At 47.0% G+C, this 14,115-nt stretch overlaps 1 protein-coding gene and 1 pseudogene across 2 annotated transcripts in view; one reads left to right on the forward strand and one right to left on the reverse strand.

Annotated features, from left to right (window-relative positions):
• The window catches only part of LOC134927267 (ATP-dependent translocase ABCB1-like), a 503,919-nt gene that overhangs the window by 42,872 nt on the left and 446,932 nt on the right, over positions 1–14,115 (forward strand). The gene's annotated exons all lie outside the window — the stretch shown is intronic.
• On the reverse strand, positions 568–1,590 carry LOC134927266 (ADP/ATP translocase 2-like; annotated as a pseudogene).

Below are 14,115 nucleotides of genomic sequence, written 5' to 3' on the forward strand. Positions count from 1 at the left end.
CTGTGCCTGTTAGAGTGGAAACATTGAGGTGGATCCTACAGTTTTTCAGCATGTACTGTAGCTGTAAGGTCAAAATTCTTTCTAAACCGATAAGAAATCATTATATCTAACAAATGCATTTTAACCTTTGTCTAATTTACAGAAATAGAGTAAATATACAAGCTATGGGACATTTCTCTTCCTGGGACATACAGATGTGTCCTCTTACAACTTGCCTCAGGGGGTAATTCAGATCTGATCACTGTTGTGCATTTTAATGGAAACATTTTTTTTTATTTTATTTTTTAGATCCATATTTTTTATTTCCTTAAAACTATGTTACTTAAAAACATGAATGACTGAAACAAAAAATAAAGGAGCACAGGGTCCCGACAAGTCAGCGCAGTCACCACCCACGGAGCAATACAAATTCTATTTTGCAGGCCTCATTGACAGTAACTGGGGAAGTGGGAATGATTCATATTAATATGGAAAGCTGCTGTGATGGAATAGAACTGATCCCCAGATACCAGTAAGATATTACTAGTTATTATATAAATAAAAGGTGTGTTTGATAAAAAAATAAAATAAATTGAAAGTCCAAGAACGTTCAGGGTATGTTGCATAATACAGCATGCCAGGTGAGACATTGGACAGGTTTAGATGTATTTCTTCATCTCATCATACAAGACCAACACGAAAGCGCCACCCATCCCTCGGAGTACATTGGACCAGGCACCCTTGAAGAAAGCCTTTGAACCTTCATCCTTTGCAATCTTCTTCCAGCAGTCAATTGTGCCACTGTACATGATATCAGCTCCTTTCCTTCCAGACTGCATCATCATACGACGCCGGACTGTGTCAAATGGATAGGAGGCAAAACCAGCCACTGCTGTTACTGTCTGAGCAATCATCCAGCTGATAATGATGTGTGTGTTCCGGGGATCAGGTAGCATACCTTTAGCTGTATCATAGATTCCAAAATAAGCTGCTCTATAAATGATGATGCCCTGGACAGACACATTGAAACCCTGGTAGAGACCTTTAAACCCATCAGATTTGAAGATTTTTGCTAAGCAGTCTACAAGACCTCTAAATTCTCTGTCAGCACCAGCTTTACCGACATCAGCAGCTAGACGTGTTCTGGCTTCTGGCAAAGTCCAGTGGGTAGACGAAGCACAGTGAGGTGGCCCCAGCAGCACCACCAGATGCCAGGTTTCCAGCAAAGTAACGCCAGAACTGAGTTCTCTTGTCAACATTATCAAGGAAGATCTGCTTGTACTTGTCTTTGAAAGCAAAGTTGAGGGCCTGGGTAGGGAAATATCGGATCACGTTGGCATGGTTACCACGCCAGAAGGACACGAAACCTTGTTCTTTGGGGATACGGACAACACACTCCATGATTCCTTTGTACTGCTTGTCGGCTGTGATCTGTTTGCTTGCATGTTGGACCTGTAGCAGAAGCTTGATCCGCTCTATGGGTGCCACAGCGGTCTTAGAGATAGCAGCAGCAACACCGCCGGCCAAGAAGTCCTTGGCAAAGGATATAGCTCCGTCGGTCATGATTGGTGGATAGGCGAGTGACTACTGCTGCAGCACTGAGCTTCTGAGGGCTGGGCTAATGGAAACATTTTAATGGAAAAAGTCCACGCAGAGAAAAATGCTCAGCACCTCAAAGTCTCGCCACGGCATGGCGTAACTAGAAGGGCTGTTTAATATGCAGGGAGGCTAGATGTAAGTAGACACATCTGTAGTAGTGGATTTTTGCAATAAGCATAGGCTTATTTGCAATAAGCACAGCACATTTTATTAGGGCGTGCACGACTGGAGGGGTGTGTCTAGCACCGCCCATTGGGTGTGTCTAGCACCACCCATTGGGTGTGTCTAGCACCGCTCATTGGCACTCATTGCAAACTAAACAATATAGGCCTGGCCAAATACAGTAAAGTTATAAAAAAGAAAAGTATGAAATCTAAAAAAATTAGATCTGTTGGTGCACTCATGAAAAAAAAAAGAAAAGGGTTACATATATATACTAGCTGTGCAAAGCATTCAATAGTTTCCCGAGTGCATGTATAGACTATAGGTGCACTCAGGAAACTACTGAATGCTTGGCTCAGCTAGTATACATATGTAAAAAAAAAAAATAATAAAAAGAAAAGAAGGGTAACCCCTCACGCTTGCTCAGCTCTCTGTGTCCTCCCCTCTGGCTCCAAGTCCTGAGAGGAACCCTATTTATAATCTTAGATTATATCGCTCAACCCTTATAATATACATACAGTACAGTATAATGCATACTTGCCTACTCTCCCGGAATGGCCGGGAGGCTCCCGAAAATCGGGTGACCCTCCCGCCCCCCCGGAAGAGCAGGCAAGTCTCCCGATTCGCGGGGTCCCCCCTGCCCGTCCGCCCACTTAGTGTGTAAAGTGGGCGGTCCGGGCAGTTGATGACGCGATTCTTGCTGAATCGCGTCATCATAGCCACGCCCCCTGCAGTGTAATGCCGATGATCGCGACATTACAGAGCGGGGGGCGTGGCTTAAAAGAGGCACCATCGTGGCTCCGCCCCCATCCCGCCTCCGGCCCACCTCCTCCTCTATGTCACAGCCTTCCCTGCCCGCCCTCTGAGCCGAGCTGGCTGCTCTCTCCCGCAGAGAGCAGCCAGAATGTAGGTAAGCATGGTATAATGATAGACTGAAAAATGTTGTCAGTGTCACTGTGTACTGTTTATTGGTATAATCACATCATGTATTGTTATATTACAATCATTTAAAATATATCAAGAAAAAGGAAACTGCAAAAATTCTCATAAGGTAATTCAGTGTTCAAATGTACGGGTGTGGTATGCCCGGTCAGCATACCGATCCCGGTCAGCATACTGATGGGGGCGAGCGTAACAAGCTGCAGGTTGCGTTCCCACTATATGGGTGTCCCACGAGTGGGAATAGTCCCTGTTGGTTGGCATTTTGGGATTGTGAGGGAGCAGGATGTAGGGGGAGGTATTGTGACCACCGGTCTTCTGACCGCTGGTCACATAACTACATCCCCAAATGTACTGCTGTATAGTACTCGCAGCAGCTATGTCTTTGTTCAGTTTGCGAGTGCTCTCAAATCCCCAAGTGACATCACAATGAAAGAATAGGGTGAGGGGGGGATGTTGGTAATCAATGATAATCTAAGGCTAAAAAATATATAAATATATATATATAAGTTGTAACACTGTAGGGGTGCAAGGCGCCTTTTCCTGGGGAATATGGCAGCACGCAGCAGCTGAGGAACAACACAAGTCCAGTTTCTGGTACAACTGACCCCGGCCAGTTTTATTGAAACAGAAAACAAAACAAACCCCAAAATAAAAATACCTTGCCTGTCCGGCACTAACTAAACATAAGATATTCCTAACTGTCACTAAACAAAACACAGAGTTCTTTAGTACATACTGTATAGCTTACTTGCATCAGAAAGCGTGTCTCTCACACACAGATCCTGCAGCCTTCCCAGGCAGTCTGCCCCTACTAATCAGGCTAGCAGCCCTATAACACACTTACACAGCTGAAACCCTGATTAGCCCTCTGTGAGGCCAAAGACCCGAACTGGGCCCAATGTCTAGAACTCTCCTTATCTCTCTCTTAGAGCCTATACCCAGCTTTTACAGCAAACTGAAAAGGTTCTGACAAAACCAAAAGCATTTTTCCTAGAAGTTAACACTTTTTAAAACATGTAAGACAAGAACCTGGGACAAACATACCTGCCCTCAAACACTATCCCAGTGTTCTTGTCACATATCCCCCTCCCCTGTTTCGACCTAGGGGCCGGAACACTTGTAGCCCCCAAACAGAAGATGCGAGACAATGCATCTGCGTTGGCCAATTGTGTTCCCGGTCTATGTTCAACAGTAAACTTAAAATCCTGCAACGCTAGAAACCATCTAGTTACCCGAGCATTCTTGCCTCTATTTACATACATCCATTTTAAAGGGGCATGATCCGTCACTAGTCTGAATTGTCTACCCAAGAGGTAATATCTCAAGGTATCTAGTGCCCACTTAATGGCCAAAGCCTCCTTTTCCACAATGGCATACCTTTTTTCATGCTCATTGAGTTTCCTACTCAAATAAATGATAGGGTGTTCGTCCCCATCTCTGGTTTGGGACAGCACAGCACCTATCCCTACCTCTGAGGCATCTGTCTGTACCACAAATTCTTTTGAAAAATCTGGTGTTATCAACACCGGTTGTGAACACAAAGCCACTTTTAACGCTTGGAACGCCTTTTCTGCATCAGGGTTCCATTTCACCACATTTGACTGCTTCCCTTTGGTAAGGTCTGACAACGGCACCGCTGTGGTCGCAAAATTGGGAATAAACCGTCTATAGTACCCAGTAATTCCCAAAAAAGCCCATACCTGTTTTTTATTCACTGGATGAGGCCAGTTTTGAATAGCATCAACTTTATTCAATTGGGGCCTAATCAGACCTCTGCCTATGGTGAAGCCCAAGTATTTGACCTCCTCCATTGCGAGGCAGCACTTCTTTGGGTTAGCAGTTAACCCTGCCTCTCTGATTGAGTCCAGTACTGCTTGTACTTTAACCAAATGGGACCCCCAGTCTTTACTGTGAATTACCACATCATCCAAATAGGCAGCTGCATATTTTCTATGGGGCCTCAAAATTTTATCCATCGCCCGTTGAAAGGTTGCTGGAGCCCCATGCAACCCAAAGGGTAACATCTTATACTGGTACAGCCCCTCCGGAACCGAAAAGGCTGTTTTTTCTTTGGCGCTATCAGATAAAGGTATTTGCCAGTAACCTTTGGTCAGGTCCAATGTGGTGAGAAACCTGGCTGTTCCCAGCCTTTCTACAAGCTCGTCCACACGGGGCATGGGGTATGCGTCAAACTTGGACACCTCATTTAACTTACGAAAGTCATTACAGAAGCGTATGCTACCGTCGGGCTTCGGGATGAGCACTATGGGACTGGACCACTCACTGTTAGACTCCTCTATGACTCCAAGTTCTAACATGGTTTTAACTACTTTAGAAATAGCTTCTCGCTGAGCTTCAGGAATCCTATATGGCTTTAAATGAACCCTGACCCCTGGTTCTGTGACAATGTCATGTTTTATTATGGTCGTTCGGCCAGGCAGCTCTGAAAATACCTCCCTATTTTGGATGAGAAATTCTTTAACCTGATTGTTCTGATCAGCTGATAATGTCTCTGACACCTTCACTGCGGGAAGCAACCGGGGTGAAGACACCGAAGGGCAAGGCTCCGCTGACAGAGACAACCTATCTTTCCAGGGTTTGATTAAGTTAACATGGTAGATCTGTTCGGGTTTTCTCTTTCCCGGCTGGTATACTTTGTAATTAACCTCATTCACTTTTTCCCTAATCTCAAATGGACCCTGCCATTTAGCTAGGAATTTGCTTTCCACAGTGGGTACCAAAACAAGAACTCTATCTCCAGGAGCAAATTCCCGTATCTTGGCACTCCGGTTATAGACCCTCTGTTGAGCACTTTGGGCCTGTTCCATGTGCTCTCTGACAACAGGTACCACGGCTGCAATCCTATCCTGCATTTGTGTTACATGCTCAATAACGCTTCTATAAGGAGTGGGCTGTCCTTCCCACGTCTCTTTGGCAATATCCAACAGCCCTCTGGGGTGTCTACCATACAACAAATCAAATGGAGAAAACCCCGTAGAGGACTGAGGAACTTCTCTGATGGCCATTAACAAGTAGGGCAACAAACAATCCCAGTTTTTCCCATCTCTCTCAACAACCTTTTTTAACATACTTTTTAATGTTTTATTAAACCTTTCCACCAACCCGTCAGTTTGGGGATGGTAGATGGACGTCCTGAGGTGAGTGACCTTAAATAACTTGCACAATTCTTTCATGATCCTTGACATAAATGGAGTACCTTGGTCAGTCAAAATTTCTTTTGGTATTCCCACTCTACTAAATACCTGCACCAGCTCCCTAGCTATCGCCTTGGTTGTGATAGTGCGTAAAGGGACAGCCTCAGGATATCGAGTGGCATAGTCCATAATTACCAGGATATACTGATGGCCCCGAGCAGACTTTAACAAGGGCCCCACGAGATCCATGGCTATTCTGTCAAACGGGACCTCTATAATAGGCATGGGAACTAGTGGGCTCCTGAAATGGGGTCTAGGGGCATGATACTGGCATTCAGGACAGGAAGAACAATATTCAGACACTTCTTTATAAACCCCTGGCCAAAAGAACCTTTGTAAAACTCTTTCAGTGGTTTTTTCTGCCCCTAAATGTCCTGCGGTAACGTGACTATGAGCTAAATCTAGTACCGTTCTCCGATAAGGCTGGGGAACTACCAACTGTTCCACCACATCCTCACCCCTTTTGACAATGTGGTACAAGAGCTCATTACAGATGGCCATGTGGGGATACGTAACCCTGTCACCTGGTACCACAGGTTCCCCATTAACAATCTTAACATTCTCTCTAGCCTTTATTAAGGTAGGATCCTTTAACTGTTCAGACGCAAACAGATCCTTCTTTACCTCCAGGTCAGGCACGCTTTCAGTTCTAACTACTATGTCTCTGTTCCCAGCAAGAGGGTCCTCACTGGACTCCCCATCTGTCACTTCCCCAGCCAAACTAGCAAAAGGCAAAGGGCCAGAAAGTTCCGAAGACCCACGTACATCCATAAAATCACCGGTATTATCAACTGGCTTTTTACTTCTCACATCTGTAGATAACCGTGATTCCCACAGTTTCCAAAAATGAGGAAAATCCCTCCCTATTATGGCCTCATGCACCAAGTTAGGGACCAGTCCCACTTTAACCATTGCTGACACACAACAAGTTTCTATATTCACCTCAGCAGTGGCATAATGTTGGGTATCCCCATGTATGCAAGTTACCCCAATAGGTATTTGCTGGACCTTTAAGGTGTTCACTAACCCAGCTTTCACGAGGGTAACTAAACTTCCTGAATCTAGCAAGGCCTCTACCCGGTTACCCTCTAAGAACACATCACACATTTGTTTTTCCAGCTCAGGTGAAGGTACCACAGTACAGGCTAACCTAGCAAAGAAAGACATTCTGCGACATTCAAAGGCAGCATCACATTGCATGGGTTCTTGCGTGACTGGGCAATTGGCAATAACATGACCTGGCATACCACACCTAAAACATTTAACCACACGATTATCAACCCGTTTGGGCAGCATAGACCGTTCTAGCCCCATTGGCCTGTTTCCAGGGCCAGTGTTTACAGTCTCTCCAGCCTTGCGTTCTCTTAACCGCCCAGCAACGTTTTCCCACGGAACAGTCTTACCAGTCTTTACTGAAGGGCGCTGTCGAGGATCTATGGGTTGCTGGGTGGTCATCAGTAGTTCCTCTGCTGCCAAATACCTCTCTACCATGTCCACTAATTGGTCAGCAGTACCCGGGTTTCCATGGCTCACCCACTTGCGCAGGACCATGGGCAAAGATCTCAAGTAGCGGTCCATGACGACTCTTTCCACCATCTGGGGACCAGTTAATGTCTCTGGCTGTAGCCATTTTTTTGTTAGCTGAATAAGGTCGTGCATCTGGGAGCGCGGAGGCTTCTCCATGGCGTACAGCCAACGGTGCACCCGTTGTGCTCGTACTGACAGCGTGACTCCCAGGCGGGTCAGGATCTCAGTCTTTAGTTTATCATAGTCCCGAGCCTCAGCAGGGCTTAAATCAAAGTAAGCTTTTTGGGGCTCACCTGACAGGAAAGGTGCCAGCAGACTGGCCCACTGTGCTTTCGGCCAGTTCTCACGCTCGGCAGTCCTTTCAAACGTGGTCAGATAGGCCTCCACATCATCAGCCTCTGTCATTTTCTGCAGGAAGTGACTGGCCCGTATAGAACTAGAGCTGGTTGGAGCACTGACGGCCACATCTCCAACCCGAGCTGCAAGTCTCTGCACCACTTCTGCTAAGGCCTCTCTATCCTGACGCTGTTGCCTGTAAAGTTCATCAACAACTGCCTGCTGTTGTCTCTTATTTTCCTCCATTGCCACCTGCTGCTGTCTTATATTTTCCTCCATTGCCACCTGCTGCTGTCTGTTGGCCTCCTGCTGTAGTCTCCAATTTTCCTCCATTGCCACCTGCTGTTGTCTCCTATTTTCCTCCATTGCCACCTGCTGCTGTCGGTTGGCCTCCTGCTGAGCCGCTGTAGCTTGCAGCAAGGCTTTAAGCAGATCCTCCATGTCGACAGATTTTTCAGGCGGCTTTGTAGCTACTTTCACCCAGGACATATATCAAACCCTCAGGGGTGAGTCTCAGTAACTTCACACTGGGCTGTATCTGCATAAACCACCGTTTTCTGCAGGCCTCACAAAGCTGCTGCTTTCACTTATGCGCAGAACGGTGTGCTCGCATTCTCCACCAAGTTGTAACACTGTAGGGGTGCAAGGCGCCTTTTCCTGGGGAATATGGCAGCACGCAGCAGCTGAGGAACAACACAAGTCCAGTTTCTGGTACAACTGACCCCGGCCAGTTTTATTGAAACAGAAAACAAAACAAACCCCAAAATAAAAATACCTTGCCTGTCCGGCACTAACTAAACATAAGATATTCCTAACTGTCACTAAACAAAACACAGAGTTCTTTAGTACATACTGTATAGCTTACTTGCATCAGAAAGCGTGTCTCTCACACACAGATCCTGCAGCCTTCCCAGGCAGTCTGCCCCTACTAATCAGGCTAGCAGCCCTATAACACACTTACACAGCTGAAACCCTGATTAGCCCTCTGTGAGGCCAAAGACCCGAACTGGGCCCAATGTCTAGAACTCTCCTTATCTCTCTCTTAGAGCCTATACCCAGCTTTTACAGCAAACTGAAAAGGTTCTGACAAAACCAAAAGCATTTTTCCTAGAAGTTAACACTTTTTAAAACATGTAAGACAAGAACCTGGGACAAACATACCTGCCCTCAAACACTATCCCAGTGTTCTTGTCACAATATATATATATATATATATATAATAAATGAAGGTGCGAATGAAAAAAAAATTTTTTTTAGCGATACATATAGTGAGTCAAGTGGGTAGTGGCATCCTGATAATTATAAGTAATATTTGTGCACCTTTTTTTCTCCTGAATTCGTAAGCAGGCTTACTGTACTATGACAGTTTCTCTTTCTGCTGGAGGGATTCTGGGTGGGGCTGGTAGGTTAACTCAGGGCTCCGGATTTACAGTTCCCACTGCAGTGCAGCAGGTTGTTTGGGATCCAATACCTCCTGAGAGGAAAGCTGCCTGGGCTCGGACTGTGGCATTGGCGTGGCTGTCAGCGGCAGGTAACACATGGCGGAAGGAGAGTGCGGGTGGAAGAGGAGGGAGGGTGTGCGAGGCGGAGCTTGACGTCAGTCCCCCTGTGCGTCCGCTGGTGGAGTCGGACATTAAAGTATAAACAGTAGCAGCGGGCGGCGGGTGTAGCGGGGGGAGGCACTGACAAACTGACACTGACAAACTGGCACTGCAGTAGGTTGGACTCACGGTCATTGCAGACGTGAGGGGGATGCCGGACATTAGGGGGTCCCTGTGCGCACCAAGCACCCCCCGTGCGCACGCCTATGGCAATAAGAATAAAATAAATAAGGCTTGTGATGCCAACAAATGTGACCTTATCTCCCTGACTATGTGACTGTGTTACTGAATCTTACCAAATCATTTTATGGGGGTGATTCAAACGTTTGAAAAGTCAGTTGGGAGTCTGTTTTTCCTATCTAATAGACAGGAAAAAACAGACACCCAACCAACTTTTCAAACATTTGAATCTCCCCCTATATGGCTAAAAATACAGCAGATGATACAGCAGATCATCTATTTCTCGGTGCCAACAAAAGCAATTACTGTACATTATGTGACTTTTATATTGTTCAGCTGTGCCAATGCTAATCTCTTATCATTTTTATACAGCCACGTGAGTGTACTTTTTAGAGTGTCCATTAGCAGAGATGTCTGATATTACAAACTTTCAATACGTACACTGGGCGTAATGTAATTTAGGGGCATTTCCTAGCTCAGCTGTAAATTGCAGTAATAAAATAAAACTGACAGCATTTTCTACATGCAAAAGCAGCAGCATTTTCCTTGAATGAGGTAAAAAAAATAGCATTTAGTCTCCTTGTGCAGGATGCAGCAAGCATCACATTTTGGCTGCGATGCATGAAGCCACTCTCCGCATGCATAGCGGTGTTAACTAACACCGCATGCATGAAAAAAATCACAAAGAACAGCTCTTGCAGTAAGAGATGTCCTTCGCAATGGATTTTGTGACCGGACGCCTTCATCTCTCACTGGCTACGCCCTGTAATCACAGAATGGGTTTGGACCTGGCCAATAGGGGATTCCTGCTTACCGTCAGTAACCGCCCGTTACTGACTCCACCCACTATGCATTGTTGGGTATGATGCTGCCACCACCAGACTCCTTATTCTTATGGCGTCTGGAACCACGGTTCTGCTCAGGCTCCTACCACCGGCACCAGAAAAACCTCTTGCTGGTGTGTATGTGTTGACACCCTGCTGACACACCTCCAGGTTGGCGCTGGCAGACCTCCACTGGTCACTGACCAGGCCTCTGTATTGGTAGCTGGCAGAAGGCAGAGCTTGGAGATGCTAGGCTCGTACCAGAACAGGCAGAAAACTGAGCTGCGTTTCGCACATCCCTGCTTGTCCCAAGATGAAGGCGGTCGTCTTGAGGCAAAGAATGTTTATTGCTCAAATGAAGTCTTGAAACGGACCCTCCCTGTTGTCATAGGAAACAGCTTACAAAAAGATGTTCACAGGCAGGCCTCTCTTTTAATACAGTAAGAACACACTGCACCTTCAGTAGGTAGTTCCGCCTTGGATTCTTTTCCATCCAGTCAAACTATCTTACACAATGTATAAATAAATACATAATTATGTAAATAAATACATATTGTATTTCAAAAGGAGATAAGTGCATAAATAAATTTCCTCCTTCCTTGCACCCATAGACAAAGTTCTGTGTCGTTCAAACATAAATCGTCATTAAGATTCGATTTAGTAAATGTTGCAGGAAATCTTAACAAAATCACATTGTTTTTACACAAGCCTACTGGGAAGACACCCTAGTTTTCATTTGATTGATTCTGCATTCTGTCTCTTGCACATGTCTAGGCTAGAACTAGTTTGGCTTATAACACAACAGGAGAGTCTAAAAAGCACAGTCTGCTCTCTAAACCTTAGTATGTATTTCAAAGAAAATGTTCGATCCCCGGTACATGCGCTCCAGAATGCCAGCCACATGGCATTCTGTGGCGTGGTTGTAGCAGTGATGTCTGCGGTCAGAGACTGCCGTGTCACTGCAGGGGTTCCAGGAAGCCAGAAGAGATCCATTCTGCACTTGTGCAGAACCAATTTCCTCATCTAAAGCCGGGCACACAGCGAGGCAGCACATCGCATGTGATACGACCTGGCCATGTGGGTTGGTATCGGGAGACCGGCGGTCACCATACTGACGCTGGATACCCACGAGTGGGAATAGTCCCTGTTGGTCGGCATGCCGACCGGCAGGCAAGTCAGTGTTCGGTATGCCAGCGTCTGTATTGTGACCGGCAGTCTCGTGACCGCCCGTCACATAACCGCATCCCGGCCAGGTAACACACTCCTGACTGTGGTCGCATCACATGTGACAAAGCCAGGCAAGTGGTTAAAGAACATTTCTTTGGCATCGGCATAGTGTTGACTACCTTACGCTGTAGACATTTCGACTGTCGACAGCATTTTGTCTGCTATTAAACTATTTCCCATGTCATTGAAGCGATGTTGTAATCATTTTTTTACTCTGGGGTTGTCTGTGTGTAACCACTTTTGAGGCAGTGGGCTAAGGGATGGTGTGGCCGGAGAGACTAGCCAGCCACACGTGTAATGGCGTCTGCGGCACTGAAGGGGTTAACCCTCGTGCCCAGCGCCATGTTGCGGACTGTTTAAAAGTTTGTTGAATCGTGTGTTTTACTTTTAACATGTCATATGTAGTGCTCTGTGCACTATTGCAGGAATGCATGTTTAACTGTATCTATTTTATATTCAAGACAGGCTTGGTGTATATTTAAAGGAAAAATGCAGTTACTATAGATGTCTGAATACGCATCTCTTATCCTCTGGAAATAGGAAGTGGCATGCTAATGGCCCTGTTCTATCAGAGAGGTGTGAAGGACAATACCTTTTGATGTGTAAGTTCCTTAGAGAGAGATGCTAATCATTGGGTTTATGGGCTTGGATTTGATATACGATCCCTGAATGGAAGATAAAGGAAGGAAGACTGTTTGTTTGTATTGTAGCCATTCCTGTTGTAATCTTAAACACTGGGATTGCCTGGAGATGTGAATGACCAGAAACATCTGTATTTTGAAGATATGTGATAAATTTATCAATAGTGAATGTTAATCTGATACCAAACGTTGTCTGGGTGACAGGAAGGAGGATATTGTTTTATTGCACTTATATCCTTGTAAAATGTAATTTATTGGTATTTTGTAAAATAACCTGATTGGTTGGAGAAGACAGGGAGGGCTTACCCCCCTGTGGTACTGTGGGAAAATCGGACATCTGAGGATGAACTGTCCTGCATCCCAAGCACCTCAGACTCGTGCCCCAAATCCGAGTGCTGAAGCCCGGATCGCTTGTTTGACGAGAGGAGATGAGCCTACAGAGACTGTTCCCCCTCCAGTCAGTCCGATGGAGTGTGGCGAGAGACAGGTGCACTCTATGGAGAGAGTCACCTGCATGGCCAAACAGCCCCTACACAACCTGTGGAGGCACCTGCAGCCAGTCCACGTGGGACCCCTGCAGGGAGAAGGCCTAAGAGACTCTGGGGCCTCAATCACTGTGGTGAGCCCCCACCTCATAGATCCTGCTGCAGTATTGCAGGGTCGCACTGCCACGGTCACCCTGGCAGATGGAATGGAGAGAGCGGTTCCCATGGCAAGAGTCTACCTGGACTGGGGAGCTGGACCAGAGTTGCGAGAAGTTGCCATCATGGATGGTCTCCCAACTGATGTGGTCCTAGGAAATGATCTGGGTGGTGGGATCGTCACTACGTTTGTTGGCGCCATTCCCCGGAGTCAAGTTCCAAAACCACCGTTGACATCAGCTACTCCAGCACAGCCCAGCCCAGAGGAAAAGACTACAGCTGCTAGACAACTGCCAGCACAGCCAACCACAGCATCAACCAGCCCAGAGGAAAAGATTACAGCGGCTAGATCAGTACATCGACCCCGCATGCCTTTTGCCTCTGGTATGCCTACGTCCCCTAGCAACGCAGAGGATGTCGGTTCCAGCTCGTTTGATCCTGTGGGGGTGCCCAATGATGCTCCTGACCCAAGTGGTTTGCCAACTCCGGCGGTGAGTATGAGAAACCACACTGACTTTTCCATGCCTGACCCCTACCAGACTGACCCTAGTAGTCCCCACCTAGATCCCCCTGTAGAGTGTCCCAATTTAGGAGAGATTGAGGGCCACAGGCAGGAGTTTAGGGAGGCTCGACTCTCTGACCCATCCCCGAAAGGCATGAGGCGCCACTCTGGCAGCGGCCTTGACAGGGTTGGGGCGGGAAGTTTGACCTGGCGGGAAGGGTTAAGGTACAGGGTAGACAGGAAAGTGGGAGGGGATAGACCAGATAGGGAATGTGTCCAACTGGTCCCCTCAGGGAACGTTCCTGCGCAACCGATGTCGGTTGCCAGCGAAACCCCTTTGAACAGTAACCCGGAGACAGACCGTACCCTGAAGTGCCTGACACAGAGCTTACCCTGGTCTGGAATGTCGGATGACGCCCAGACCACATGTAAGGCTGGTGCCATGCGTTGGCAGCCGGGGCACTCCTGCGGTTGTGTTGTCTCTGGGCCTCTGCCCATAGGAGAACCCTTGCAGCAAGTTGCTGTGGACATAGCAGGTCCCCTACCTGTGCACCGTAGATCGGGGAAGACACGCAGCCTCCCTGTAGTGGATACCACACAGGATCCAGAGGCTGGTGGTCTGGCCGTCATCACTGTGGCACAGGTAGCGGACGAGGAGGAAGGAGTAGGCCTAGGTGACAGGGTAGGTTTCCAGAGTCATAGGTCGACAGAGGAGGATTGGAGGGCAGGTCTGACAGTT

The sequence above is a fragment of the Pseudophryne corroboree genome, chromosome 5, assembly GCF_028390025.1.
Source record: "Pseudophryne corroboree isolate aPseCor3 chromosome 5, aPseCor3.hap2, whole genome shotgun sequence".
NCBI lineage: Eukaryota > Metazoa > Chordata > Amphibia > Anura > Myobatrachidae > Pseudophryne > Pseudophryne corroboree.